The sequence below is a fragment of the Taudactylus pleione genome, unplaced genomic scaffold (genome assembly GCF_031769625.1).
Source record: "Taudactylus pleione unplaced genomic scaffold, aTauple2 ptg000086l, whole genome shotgun sequence".
NCBI lineage: Eukaryota > Metazoa > Chordata > Amphibia > Anura > Myobatrachidae > Taudactylus > Taudactylus pleione.
Genome location: NW_028284488.1, coordinates 22,588,908 through 22,604,086, shown reverse-complemented (window position 1 = coordinate 22,604,086; position 15,179 = coordinate 22,588,908). Strand labels below are relative to the sequence as shown.

Sequence of the window (15,179 nt, the reverse complement as noted above, 5' to 3'; positions counted from 1 at the left end):
TATATGGAAACTGGTCGTGATGTTGTTCATCCACATTCAGGGAAACATATTCCCATAAGACATATTCTCAACTGCATGAGAAAGTTTGTTATTTATATCATCTGGTGTCCATGTGGCTTGGCCTACATAGGCAAAACTTCTTGCACCATGAGGATAAGGATGGCACAGTATCGTACCGCCATAAGACAAGCATTTGAAGGGAAAGACAATGACCAGCCCGTAGCACGACATTTCAAAGAACTCAAGCATCCTTTGGCTACATTGAGGCACAAGATCATTGATCACGTACCGGCAATGAGAAGAGGTGGAGACAGAGATAAACGTTTATTACAACTAGAGGCACGGTGGATCCACGATATGAATACTGTTGCACCTTTGGGTCTCAATGAGACATTATCATTTGCTTGTTTTCTCTAAAATAGACCTTTTATCTTGACCTTTTTATCATTTGTTGGTTTATTCATCTAGCCTCTTGGACATTTTCTATTTCTTGTTTGATGTACATGGTGATTTTTTGTCTCCCTACTTGGTGCTTTATCACGTTAGTTAGCACCTTATAATCTCGTGCTTTGTTCCTATTCCATATTATTTTTTAAGTGGAGATACATATATATACATTCCATTCTGGTTTATGCCTCTCGTGTCTCTGGCTCAAGTTACCACCAAGAGGTAGTGATCCATGACCTACTCATTAGGTGATTTCTGCTGGAGAGGTTATGGTTTATTCTTCCTTTTTATGATTTACTAACATACTCACACTGGATAAGCCCGATCTCGTCCGATCTTGGAAGCTAATCAGTGTTTGGCCTGGTTAGTACTAGGGTGGGTGACTCCCTTGGAATACCAGGTTTTGTAAATCTAATATAATATTGGACTTTCCCCACTTCTCTCCTCCTTTGACCTGGTTTGGTCATTGTGATCTATTATACCCTTTACGTGGTCTTGCCTGCAGCGCATCTTAGGCTATCACTCCGGATTTTTCCTGTTGAGCTAGTAATGAATGTTCCCATACCTACGTTTATTTATTACGTTTATTTATTTATTCGTCTTGAGCTTGTCCTCAACAGAGGGCATAACTTATGTATGTTATTTTTTCATTTTTTCATGATCTATTTACCTTATATACAGTGTATAGACATGTTCACACTAACATATGTCCTACCCCACGTGTTCATTTGTCTGTGGGTTGCTAGCGTTTTGCATTACCTTACCCTATAATATGCCACATGACCACTTGTTTCACTAGTATAGTCTGATGATTGCAGTGTATTATTTATTATTTATCATGTATTATTGATTATTTATTATTTTTAGTATATCACATGTACATAGCCATATTTATGTTTATGTTTCACTTGTCTAGCATCCTGTTCACCTATTTGGATGCTCCTACCTCACTGCCATGCACTATAATATTCATCACAGTACTGTCCAGCTTATATTGATGGTATACTTTGTGTCTATGGATCTCATTTACATAATCCCACCCATTGACTTGCAGCTGACGCCTGGAAGTGAGTGTCATCGTACATTGCGTCACATGCCGAACGTCACCACGTGCACTGTGACTGTTCGGCCGCACGCTGATGACGTCATTCATCCGGCGACTGGCAAGATGGGCGCGTGCAGCACTTCATCACATCAACGCAGTCCTATAAAGGGTCGTACTTTGTATCCTTTCTGTGTTCTTGATAAAAGTCTTCACCGACTGAAACGTCGAATCACATACACCTATTGTGTACCTGACTTCTTTATTCAGCCCCGTGAGTGCCGCTGTTTTGCATTTTCAAATATACGTATATATATATATATATATATATATAAAAATCAGAAAATCCTGTGCTTGCCCCTGCCCTTGTTTAATAATTTTGTTTTTCCTTTGGATTCGGCACACGTGACTTCATGATGTCATGCGACACCGCTGGAAGGGAGAGGTCAGAGGAGCCGCGCCACGTGAGGAGCATACGATAAGGTAAGTCATGACTCATGAGACTTAGCAGTGGCGAGGGAAAGGGGAGTGGGAGGCCCAGGGGTCCTGCCTATTTTGTCAGTTCCGGACCCCACAATTTCTGATGGCAGCCCTGCCAGCAGCTGATACAAACAACTACATCCCTTCCAACTATGGAAGCAATGACAGAATCACTGGATACAAACAGATTTTATGAGCGATCAAACAAAACAAATGAATCCAATAACATTCCTGTTAACATAAATAGCTAGAGCAGATGCCACAGCACAATGTATTAAAACCAGAATGGCCGTATCTATTGATCGGCGGTTACAGGACATTAATCAATCCATTAGGAATCAAACACAAGCACTACACATGCTGCATAGAGAGCTTCTTGTACAATGTGAAAATGTACCTGCTCCATCAACATCCACAGCAAGCTGCCAGACAACCATACAACCACTAAGGTGTAGTGTGAACACACATGATGGACTGACTAAAGGGCTAAGTAGGGGCAAAGCTGTGGATACACAACCCCCCAAAAAATAATAGATTTTGCCATAAATTATTTTGATTTATTGTGTATGTAAGGGTCATTTGTGACTTTAGTAAGATGTACATTTTTGTGCTTCAGAAATCTTTCTATAGCACAGTGGTTCCCAAACTTTTTGAATCACGGCACCCTAGATTATCAGCATTACGGCCAATAGTTGCTTATTGAGAAATTTTTTTAAAATATTACATTAAGTAAATTGTGCTTACCTGTTATCCATAGGTTCAGTTATGTGGTGGTGGGCAGAGTTGTCCACATTTTTTATTATTGCTAGCCACCAGACCTGTTTTCCTATTACATTGACCACCAATCCATGGCACCCCTACATGTGTCCCGCAGCACCCAGCTTGGAAACCATTGCTGTAGTACATACCAATATATATATATATATATATATATATTTATATATATATATATATATATATTTAAAACAAGTGGCACATGCCAATCGATGTAATTTATTGGTATCCTAAAAACCTTTTTTTTTATGGGGGGCTAATTTTTTAAAAGACACAAGACCGTAAAATTTGCTCAATTCTTAAACAATCATTTAATAAAATACTTACCTTACAAAAATGAAAATGCATTTATGCCAGCACATTATTATTATTATTATCCTTTATTTATATGGCGCCACAACTATTCTGCAGCGCCTTACAAAGTACATAAAGAAATAATTTGACAACTGACTAACAGTACAAAATAAGTGTGATGGGGTAAACGGAGGAAGGAGCATGTTGCAGCAAGTTAGGATGGGAGCTGGAAGGCTTTGATGAAGTAGTGAGTCTTGAGAGCCCGTTTGAAGGATTGTAAAGATGAGGAGAGTCTGATAGGGAGAGGGAGAGAGTTACAAAGGTCGGGAGGAGCACGGGCAAAGTCTTTCTAGGCGGGAGTGGGAGGAAGTAATCAGTTGGCATGAGAGGCAGCGTGCATTAGTTAAGCAAAGGGGGCGGCCAGGAGAGTGGAGGGAGACAAGGTCAGAGATGTAAATGGGAGAGAAATGGGTGAGGGCTTTGTAAGCAAGTGTGAGAACCTTGAGTTGGGTTCTAAAAGGGAAGGGGAGCCAGTGGAGGGCTTGTAGGAGAGGGGAGGCTGATGTAGAGCGTTTGGAGAGGAAGATGAGTCGAGCAGCAGCATTGAGGACAGACTGGAGAGGAGAGAGATGGGAGTTGGGGAGGCCAGATAGGAGAAGGTTACAATAGGCCAATCTGGATATGACCAGTGAGTGTATGAGGGTTTTGGTGGCATCCTGGGTGAGAAAGGGTCTAATCTTGGAAATATTTTTGAGATGGAAATGACAGGACTGTGACACATCACATAGATAGATGTATATCACCTATATGTGACTAAAGCAACAGGTCAACATATCACCATGCAGTATATGAAGTACTGGAAAACCATACATTATTTTGGTTTATTGTGAATGTAAGGGTAATTTGTTACTTTAGTAAAGTCTATTAAAAGATGTAAATTTTTGGGCTTCTGAAATCTTTCTATAGCACAGTGGTTCCCAAACTTTTTGAATAACGGCGCCCTAGAGTATCAGCATTACTAGGCCAATAGTTGCTTATTGAAAAATTTGAAAAAAATATTACCTGTCATCCATAGGTTCAGTTATGTGGTGGTGGGCAGGATTGTTCATATTGTTTATTATTGCAGCACCCAGCATGGTAACCATTCCTATAGTAAAAACCTATATATATATATATATATATATATATAGTTAAAACAAGTGAGACACATGCCAATAGACGTAATTTAATGGCATCCTAAAAACGTTTTTTTTTATGGGGGACTGATTTTTTAAAACACTCGGAAAATTTGCTAAATTCTTAAACAATAATTTAATAACGGTTACCTTATAACAATGAAAATGCATGTATGCCAGCACATCACATAGATAGATGTATATCACCTATATATGACTACAGCAACAGGTCAATATAACACCATACAATATATGAAGTACTAGCGTATGATCCTCTCTCCAACTTCCCTTCTCCTCTCTGTAGTTACCAGTAGTTACCACATATTGAGGTCTTAACAAGACTACTGGTTCATTACTGTATTTCTCTATATTGCCCTGATTGCCCTATCTCGCTCAAAAACAATATTATGAAGCATACAGCATTCATTTATGATGTCACACATTTTTACAGCATCATAAAGCAGTATAGCACCCGATTTATTGAGACACCTGAACCTGCTCTACAGTAGGCTAAACGTGCGTTCTATCACATTTCAGGTGGCTATGTGAGCCTTATTATATTTATGCTCAGCAGGACCATATAGGGTCAACAAAGGTGTCATAGGCCAGAATTGACACCTACAGTCAGGTGCATAAATATTGGGACATTGACAGAATTTTAAAATTTTGGCCTCTACTCACCACCACAATGGCTTTGAAATGAAACAAACAAGATGTGATTTAACTGCAGACTTTCAGATTTAATTTGAGGGTAATTACATCCAAATCAGGTGAACGGTGTAGGAATTACAACTGTTTCTATATGTGCCTCCCACTTTTTAAGGGGCCAAAAGTAATGGGACAAACTAAACAATCCTAAATCTAACTTTCACTTTTTAATACTTTGTTGCAAATCCTTTGCAGGCAATTACAGCCTGAAGTCTGGAACGCATAGACATCACCAGACGCTGGGTTTCATCCCTGGTGATGCTCTGCCAGGCCTCTACTGCAAATGTCTTCAGTTCCTGCTTGTTCTTGGGGCATTTTCCCTTCATTTTTGCTTCATCAAGTCAAATGCATGCTCAATCGGATTCAGGTCAGGGGATTGACTTGGCCATTGCATAACATTCCTCTTTTTAGCCTTAAAAAACTCTTTGGTTGCTTTTGCAGTATGCTTCGGGTAATTGTCCATCTGCACTGTGAAGCGCCGTCCAATGAGTTCTGAAGCATTTGACTGAATATGAGCATATAATATTGCCCAAAACACTTCAGAATTCATTCTGCTGCTTTTGTCAGCAGTCACATCATCAATAAATACAAGGGAACCAGTTCCATTGGCAGCCATACATGCCCACGCCATGACACTACCACCACCATGCTTCACTGATGAGGTGGTATGTTTTGGATCATGAGCAGTTCCTTTCCTTCTCTTCTCTTCCCATCACTCTGGTACAAGTTGATCTTTGTCTCATCTGTCCATAGGATGTTGTTCCAGAACTGTAATGGCTTTTTTAGATGTTGTTTGGCAAACTCTAATCTGGTCTTCCTGTTTTTGTGGCTCACCAATGGTTTGCATCTTGTAGTGAACCCTCTAATTTCACTCTTGTGAAATCTTCTCTTGATTGTTGACTTTGACACATATACATCTACCTCCTGGAGAGTGTTCTTGATTTGGCCAACTGTTGTGAAGGGGTTTTTCTTCACCAGGGAAATAATTATTTTGTCATCCACCACAGTTGTTTTCCGTGGTCTTCCGGGTCTTTTGGTGTTGCTGAGCTCTCCGGTGCGTTCTTTCTTTTTAAGAATGTTCCAAACAGTTGATTTGGCCATACCTAATGTTTTTGCTATCTCTCTGATGGGTTTGTTTTGAATTTTCAGCCTAATGATGGCTTGCTTCACTGATAGTGACAGCTCTTTGGATCTCATATTGAGAGTTGACAGCAACTGATTCCAAATGCAAATGTCACACCTAGAATCAACTCCAGACCTTTTACCTGCTTAATTGATAATGAAATAATGAGGGAATAGCCCACACCTGTCCATGAAATAGCTTTTGAGTTGATAGTCCCATTACTTTTGGCCCCTTAAAAAGTGGGAGGCACATATTGAAACTGTTGTAATTCTTACACCGTTCACCCGATTTGGATGTAATTACCCTCAAATTAAATCTGAAAGTCTGCAGTTAAAGCACATCTTGTTTGTTTCATTTCAAAACCATTCTGGTGGTGAATAGAGGCCAAAATCTGAAAATTCTGTCAATGTCCCAATATTTATGGACCTGACTGTATATCCTGAATCACCTGAAAAAATAAACAAAGACAACATTATTGTTAGTGTGATACAGTATACAGTGTTGTTTTTTAGTTTGAACATTAAAGAACACTAACAGGTTATCTTTCAACTAACTCCTAGCTGCCGCACAGGTGTATTCATTTTTTTATGCAAGATGTCACAAAACACAGGTGCTGCATTCATTTTTAAAGTTTGCTTTTTGAGAAGATCTACATGTCATGGCTCATTAGGGATCCTTGAGTAAAACTTGCACACACTTGGTATAGATGAAGCCATTGTTAAGGTACAGCAAGCACTATATTCCTGGTAGCCAGCCCCCTGGCAACTTTCAGATTCTAATTTGTCCCATAGGACTGACTGGCGCAGGATACAGGCATCATGACAAGATAACCTGTTACCACACGCATAAAGTTGAGGTTTACATCACAGGGAGTGGAAGTGATGCCTTTACAAGCACTTCCCCTCAGTGGTGCTCTCAGCACAATACAATATGAGTGCAATCACTGGCTCCCAGGACATTAGGAAATCCTGAGAGCCAACAGAAAGCAACCTTAAGGTCCTGCCGCTCTGAATGGAGAAGGATATATACGTACACCATATTTTCTTGAAGGCACAGGGCCCTATAGAGATATCTCCAGTTTATGGGAGATAATTACCAATTCTGTGGCAGTTCCTCTGGAGTTTCCAAGTAGCATGCCCTCTGGGGCTGGTCACCTACCGGTAAGTGGGCATTATTACAAGATCTGTTTGGTTCATCACTCGGACATCTATTGCTAATTGGGATCTCCAGACTATAGACTATGGAATAAAGGGACACCATACATCATTGCATTGGACCCCATCGCTGCTGCTTTTGGACCATTGCTGTAGGGCCCTGTGCCCCTATGATTGAAACTTTAGACTATATTTTCATATTATGAGCCAGACTCATATGAACAAAGATTGAGTGCACTTTAAACTGACCAGGTGCTGGTATAACCAGGTGCTGGTATTCACTTTGTATATTAATTATTTTTTTATAATTCTTTATATTACAACATTAAATTGGTTTATTTTTAATATTTATATGGCACCATTGATATGTATATCTTTAAATTCCTTTTATAGAGCGCAGTTTAAGTATTGTTACAATCAGCTCAGCAAATGCCCATTGCCCACTGAAGTCGGTCACACACAGTTCTCCTCAGCCAACCACTCCTTCAGCCACTCTTCAGCCCCCCACTATCAGTCTCAGATCAGCAAATGCCCACTGAAGTCAATCACAGTTACAGACAGTACTCCTTTGCTAACTCGCCTCAGACCCTCCCCCCCTCAGCTCACACTGAATAACTGTGCTCCCTTCCTTGCTTACCACCTCTGCCACTGTTCACCCCCCCTTGCCCCCACTCTCAGCACCTGCTGTCAGCTGAACTCACATCTACCACACTTCACTGGTGGTGCTGCTCAACCTCTGTGCTCCCCCTCCCCAGGCTCACCCTGCACTGCAGTCTACAGACTCCTTTCTCACCAGTCCAGTAACCACCACTACCACCACAACACACCACGTCTATTCCCCCCCTCCTTATTACACACACACACACACACACACTAGTCTCAGACTGTCTCTACTAAGACTGTCAGTAGGTCTTGACTCCTCCTGACCTGGCTGGTCCCTCTCCAGCTGGGTTCCAGGCTCCAGCAGAAGCAGGTTAGCTCTAAGTTAGCTGTGTCAATCAGGACTAGTAGTAGTGGTCAGGCGCTTGGCTGAGGGCTAGTGACGTGTCAGCTGCAGTACTCACCACCACGTCACTGGGCTTTAGAGATACTGTCTCTCTCTATCCTTGACTCCTCTGGTCCTCCTTGGACCACCATCATGTCCACAGTCCTCTGCTGGTCCTGGCTTCCACAGACCGCACCCGCCGCTGGCAGACTGATGCAGCCAGTAACAATCCGCCCGCTGCAGCCAGAACGTGGACTCAAAGATGGCGTGGGCAGGGATGGCGTGTGACATCACAAGCCATCTCTTAAGGGTTCACGTCATGTCAAGCCCGTCCCACCCAGAGCTGCCCAATCCTGACTGGCTGCCTTATAGTATTGGTGGGTGTGTCCTAAATGCCAGGCAACAGGGCACATAGCAGGGGGCAGGCGCAGCAGGCCAGCGGGGATTTATCAGACAGGCAGTGACAGTTAAAGGCAAAAGGGCCAGTCAGAGAGTGAAAATGGCGGTGGGAAATTGGCGCGTCCACAATGGGTGGCACCCCTGCGCGGCCTCTCAGGTGGAACGTGCCTAGAGCCGGCCCTGCCTATCACCCTAGAGCTCAAAGACTGAGAGACTGAAAGGAGCCTGTGGTCATAATGTGTTGGGCACACAATAATGTATGCAGCCCAGGCGCTGCATAGTTACTACTAGACAAAGGCTTTAAGTCATCTCTCACCTGCTCATATAGGTTCAGGAGGTTTGTGCAATTCAGCCTAAAAACATTGACCACCTCCTGATTGGAGAGGTAGTGCAGGGCCATCCGGGATCTATACATGCATCTGGCATGTACCCTAATGGGATTGTGGATCTGGTTGCCCTCCTCTCATGCTGCTCCTTACTTAGAGTGAGGAGCCCAGTCAACAACATTTCCACACCGTTCAAAGTAACAGCGATTACTACAGACACACAGAAGTGAAATGGGCGCAGGTCAGGGTTATATAAGGTTTACACATGATCTCATAGGCCACATATGTGTGATAATAGGCCTCAGATGCTGACTCATTAATCTCGCTGGCCTGGGGGCATCTATTGTTTGGTGAGTCACTCTTGCGAGTTTCCGTCAACTTTGCAATTCAATCACTATTACATCTTGCGAGTTGTATGTTTCACATGAGAAACAGCTGTTGGTCGAGTTGTGGCGCATCGAGAAAGGTAGATTTTGTTGCATCCAATCTTGCTGGGATCTATCACAAATCTTGTACATTTGTCAAACTCGCTCTCTATTACATTTACCCCTTAGACTTTCTTAGGGTTAATGGTCCTTTAATGTATCTATTAGTTCAACAAATAAAGCATACAATTCTGGCATTTGTACATTTCTGCTAACACATTTAGAAGTATATTTCAGTGAAAGATATACATGTTACCATTTGTCACGCTGAGCCTGATCTCTGTTATGTTCAATATGACAATGGATGCTGTGACATCTGTAATGTATAATAATGGAATGAATGCACTTTATACAGGCAGCGTTCCTTTCTTGAATAGAGGTGAGCAGCAGGTAAATGTCAGTTTATAAATACAATATATTGTAGGTGCTTCTGCAGGTTCTAAGTCCACCTCTTAAAGGTCAATATGTGATCAATATTGCTTATGCGGAAGGTAAATCAATATAACTGCAGAGTATGAAAGCAATAAACACTAAAATTAGCTTCTGCAAAACAGATATGACTACTAAATAACTTTTTAAAGTTCACCTCTCCTTTCTATCTAAAATGCATGTTTTCATTTCAGTCTCAATGTACCAGCTGGTTTTACTGTTTTCATCTTAACTTCAGAGTGCCTTCATTTAGTTATTAGAAAAGAACACATTTCATGCCCTGCCACTTAAAAGGATTTTCCACTATTTAACATGTAGTAAATTTAATAGATTGTGGACAGTCCCCTGTGTGGCCTGAAGCCAGGAACTGGACTGCACAGATTTACAATTTATGTAGATTGGAAACACAATTCATCCAATCTGATCCCATTGATCATATTAAAATATTTCATCTGACTGGATGAATTGGATGCTCCCACACTTGTTGATACTTTTACATGAACTGCATAGGCGCTGGCCCTGGCTTTATATAATGTTGGGGTCCATTTTTTTATATAATTCATAATATTTTAATCCCTTTTTTAAAAAGGCATGGCCTGGGGCATTGTGTTTCAGTCTTATGACTATGGGGCCTATTCATGATGTTAATTATCGAGGTCCGTTTGGATCCCGATAATTAACACTCTAACTCGCCGCGGAATCCGGAGCAATTCATCATTGCTCTGGTGCGGTAACAGCTGATGCGAAATCAGGTCACGCATGCACATAAGCTGGAAGGAGCCTGACAGGGGCGGAGGGATCTGAAAGGATCCCTCTTCACAACCGGACCTCCTTCCCATAGTGAAGGAATGGGTTGCGATCCACAAGCGGGAGCATTTGCCACCTGAAGATAGAGAATGCTCCCGCAATCAATATTCGAAAATATTGTATTTTCGGAGCGTGATGAATTCTGTCACCATACCAGTGTATAGGGACTGTGGGCCATTCCACGAGAGGAAGATAAGTAGGAGATATCTGTGATATTTCCTGCTTTACCTTCTTGATGAATGGCCCGAATACTTAATTTTTACAATTGCAGGTGAAAATGTTAATTTTCACCTGGTTTTGTAAAAATTAAGTGATGATGAATAGGCCCCTATGACTCTGGGCTGGTGTACCAGTAGAGGTCCCTGAGGTACCAGTAGAGGTCCCGGAGGAAAATCTCCAATAAAGGAGATTGAAACGTTGGCATACACCATGGCCTAGATTTGATTCTTCTCATAACATGAATTAAAGTCCTAAGAGTGCCGCCGATTTGCATGTTGATTCAATATATATATATATATATATATATATATATCCACAAGAGGTGGCACTCGGAGTCTTGGTAGAAGGTGAAAAAATGCTGATTTATTCAGACATCAGTGCTATACATATAGCACTGATGTCTGAATAAATCAGCATTATTTTCATCTTCTACCCAGACTCCTAATGCCACCTCTCGTGGACACATGTTGTGGGGGCGCTGCTCCCTGTAAAGGAGGGCACTGGAGGCAGTATGTTCTTATTACCATTGTGAGTGCCGGATCACAGCTGCTGTTTTATATGTATATAGACTAGGGGTGTGCACCGGCCACTTTTCGTGTTTTGTGTTTTGGTTTTGGATCTGGATCTTTCTTCGTGTTTTGGATCTGGATTGGTTTTGCCAAAACCACCCTTCCGTGTTTTGGGTTCTGGGTTTTGTGTTTTGGATCTGTATTTTTTTGAAAAAAAGCATAAAAACAGCTAAAATCACAGAATTTGTAGGTTTTTCTGCTCCTATGCTATTATTAACCTCAATAACCTTAATTTCCACTCATTTCCAGTCTATTCTGAATACCTCACACCTCACAATAGTGTTTTTATGTCCAAAAGGTTGCACCGAGGTAGCTGGATGACTATGCTAAGCGACACGAGTGGGCGGCACAAACATGTGACCCATCTAGGCGTGAAACTGCAGTGGCAGACAGGATGGCATTGAAAAACTAGGCCCCAAACTGTACATAATGCAAAGAAAAAAAAGAGGTGCAAGATGGAATTGTCCTTGGGCCCTCCCACCCACCCTTATGTTGTATAAACAGGACATGCACACTTTAACAAACCAATCATTTCAGCGCCAGGGTCTGCCACACAACTGTGGCTGAAATGATTGGTTCGTTTGGGCCCCCACAAAACAAGCTGGCAATTAATCTGTCCCTGCACAAACTGGCTCTACGGAGGCAAGAAGTCGTCCTCATCCTCCTCATCCACAGATTCCTCACCCTCTTCAGTGTTATGTACATCCTCATCCTCGCAGAGTATTAATTCGTCCCTGCTGGAACCACAGGTCCCTCTGTACGTTCTGGAGGCTGGTCTCCCTGGAAGAGTTGATCATTCATTTTATGAACATCATCTTCTCCACATTTTGTGGAAGCAACCTCCTACGCCTTTCGCTAACAAGGTTCCCGGCTGCACTAAACACTCTTTCGGAGTACACACTGGAGGGGGGGCAACTCAGGTAAAATAGAGCCAGTTTGTACAGGGACCTCCAAATTGCTTCTTTTTCCTGCCAGTACAGGTACGGACTGTCTGACATGCCTACTTGGATGCTGTCACCGATGTAATCCTTTAACAGACAGACGCACGCTTGTCGCTGCTGCTTTGAGGATTCAAGTGCGGCTACAGCCCACACAATTCACAAAGACAGAAAAAAAAAAAGAATATTTTTATTGTTTGTGGAGCACACTTTGAGGGTTACACCACCCTCTAACAGACAGACGCACGCTTGTCGCTGCTGCTTTGAGGATGCAAGTGCGGCTACAGCCCACACAATTCACAAAGACAGAAAAAAGAAGAAGAATATTTTTATTCTTTGTGTAGCACACTTTGAGGGTGTCACCACCCTTTAACAGACAGACGCACGCTTGTCGCTGCTGCTTTAAGGATGCAGGTGCGGCTACAGCCCACACATTTCACAAAGACCGAAAAAAAAAGAACAATATTTTAATTGTTTGTGTAGCACACTTTGAGGGTGTCACCACCCTTTAACAGACAGACGCACGCTTGTCGCTGCTGCTTTAAGGATGCAGGTGCGGCTACAGCCCACACATTTCACAAAGACCGAAAAAAAAAGAACAATATTTTAATTGTTTGTGTAGCACACTTTGAGGGTGTCACCACCCTTTAACAGACAGACGCACGCTTGTCGCTGCTGCTTTAAGGATGCAGGTGCGGCTACAGCCCACACAATTCACAAAGACAGAAAAAAGAAGAATATTTTTATTGTTTGTGTAGCACACTTTGAGGGTGTCACCACCCTTTAACAGACAGACGCACGCTTGTCGCTGCTGCTTTGAGGATGCAAGTGCGGCTACATCGCACACAAGTCACAAACACATAAAAAAAATAGTTTTTTATTTTTTGGAGCACTTTGAGAGTTACACCACCCTTTAACAGACAGACGCACGCTTGTCGCTGCTGCTTTAAGGATGCAGGTGCGGCTACAGCCCACACATTTCACAAAGACCGAAAAAAAAGAACAATATTTTAATTGTTTGTGTAGAACACTTTGAGGGTGTCACCACCCTTTAACAGACAGACGCACGCTTGTCGCTGCTGCTTTAAGGATGCAGGTGCGGCTACAGCCCACACAATTCACATAGACAGATAAAAGAAGAAGAATATTTTTATTGTTTGTGTAGCACACTTTGAGGGTGTCACCACCCTTTAACAGACAGACGCACGCTTGTCGCTGCTGCTTTAAGGATGCAGGTGCGGCTACAGCCCACACATTTCAGAAAGACCGAAAAAAAAAGAACAATATTTTAATTGTTTGTGTAGCACACTTTGAGGGTGTCACCACCCTTTAACAGACAGACGCACGCTTGTCGCAGCTGCTTTAAGGATGCAGGTGCGGCTACAGCCCACACAATTCACAAAGACAGAAAAAAGAACAATATTTTAATTGTTTGTGTAGCACACTTTGAGGGTGTCACCACCCTTTAACAGACAGACGCACGCTTGTCGCTGCTGCTTTAAGGATGCAGGTGCGGCTACAGCCCACACAATTCACAAAGACAGAAAAAAGAAGAATATTTTTATTGTTTGTGTAGCACACTTTGAGGGTGTCACCACCCTTTAACAGACAGACGCACGCTTGTCGCTACTGCTTTGAGGATGCAAGTGCGGCTACATCGCACACAAGTCACAAACACATTAAAAAAATAGTTTTTTATTTTTTGGAGCACTTCGTGAGTTACACCACCCTTTAACAGACAGACGCACGCTTGTCGCTGCTGCTTTAAGGATGCAGGTGCGGCTACAGCCCACACAATTCACAAAGACAGAAAAAAGAAGAAGAATATTTTTATTGTTTGTGTAGCACACTTTGAGGGTGTCACCACCCTTTAACAGACAGACGCACGCTTGTCGCTGCTGCTTTGAGGATGCAAGTGTGGCTACATCGCACACAAGTCACAAACACATTAAAAAATTTTTTTTGATTTTTTGGAGCACTTTGAGAGTTACAACACCCTTTAACAGACAGACGCACGCTTGTCGCTGCTGCTTTGAGGATGCAAGTGCGGCTACAGCCCACACAATTCACAAAGACAGAAAAAAAAAGAACAATATTTTAATTGTTTGTGTAGCACACTTTGAGGGTGTCACCACCCTTTAACAGACAGACGCACGCTTGTCGCTGCTGCTTTAAGGATGCAGGTGCGGCTACAGCCCACACATTTCACAAAGACAGAAAAAAAAAGAACAATATTTTAATTGTTTGTGTAGCACACTTTGAGGGTGTCACCACCCTTTAACAGACAGACGCACGCTTGTCGCTGCTGCTTTGAGGATGCAGGTGGAATCTAGATGGGATTTGGAACCGAGGACACACTACCTCCATCAATTGTCTAAATCCCACTGCACTAATGTCGGATACCGGACGCACGTCTAACACCAACATAGCAGTCAAGGCCTCAGTTATACGTTTTGCTTCAGGATGACTGCTGTCGTACTTCATCCTCATCGCTAGGGACTGTTGGAGGGTCAATTGTTTAGTAAAAGTAGTGATGTTCCTACTTCCTCTCTGGGATGATGAACAACTCCCAGCAGCAGCAACAGCACTAGTAGGAAGTGGTTCTTGATCTTTCCCTATTTTATTTTTATCAGAGAAAGTTTGGTCCTCCATTTATGTTATATTGATATATATACGTGCGGCTAAAGCGCACACAAACACAGAAAATATTTTTTTATTTTTGCTGGAGAGTAGTGCACTTTGTGGGTTACACCACCCTTTAAGAAATGAGCCAGCCGGCTCTTTACTTATGGGACACAGGCGCACGCTTGGCGCTGCTCCTTTGTTGATGCACGTGCAGCCACAGTGCACACAAGTCACAAACACAGAAAATATATATTTTTTTG

At 42.4% G+C, this 15,179-nt stretch overlaps 1 pseudogene; it reads left to right on the top strand.

The window, feature by feature from the left end:
- Positions 1 to 739: 739 nt before the first annotated feature.
- Positions 740 to 859, top strand: LOC148529216 (5S ribosomal RNA; annotated as a pseudogene).
- Positions 860 to 15,179: the final 14,320 nt, after the last annotated feature.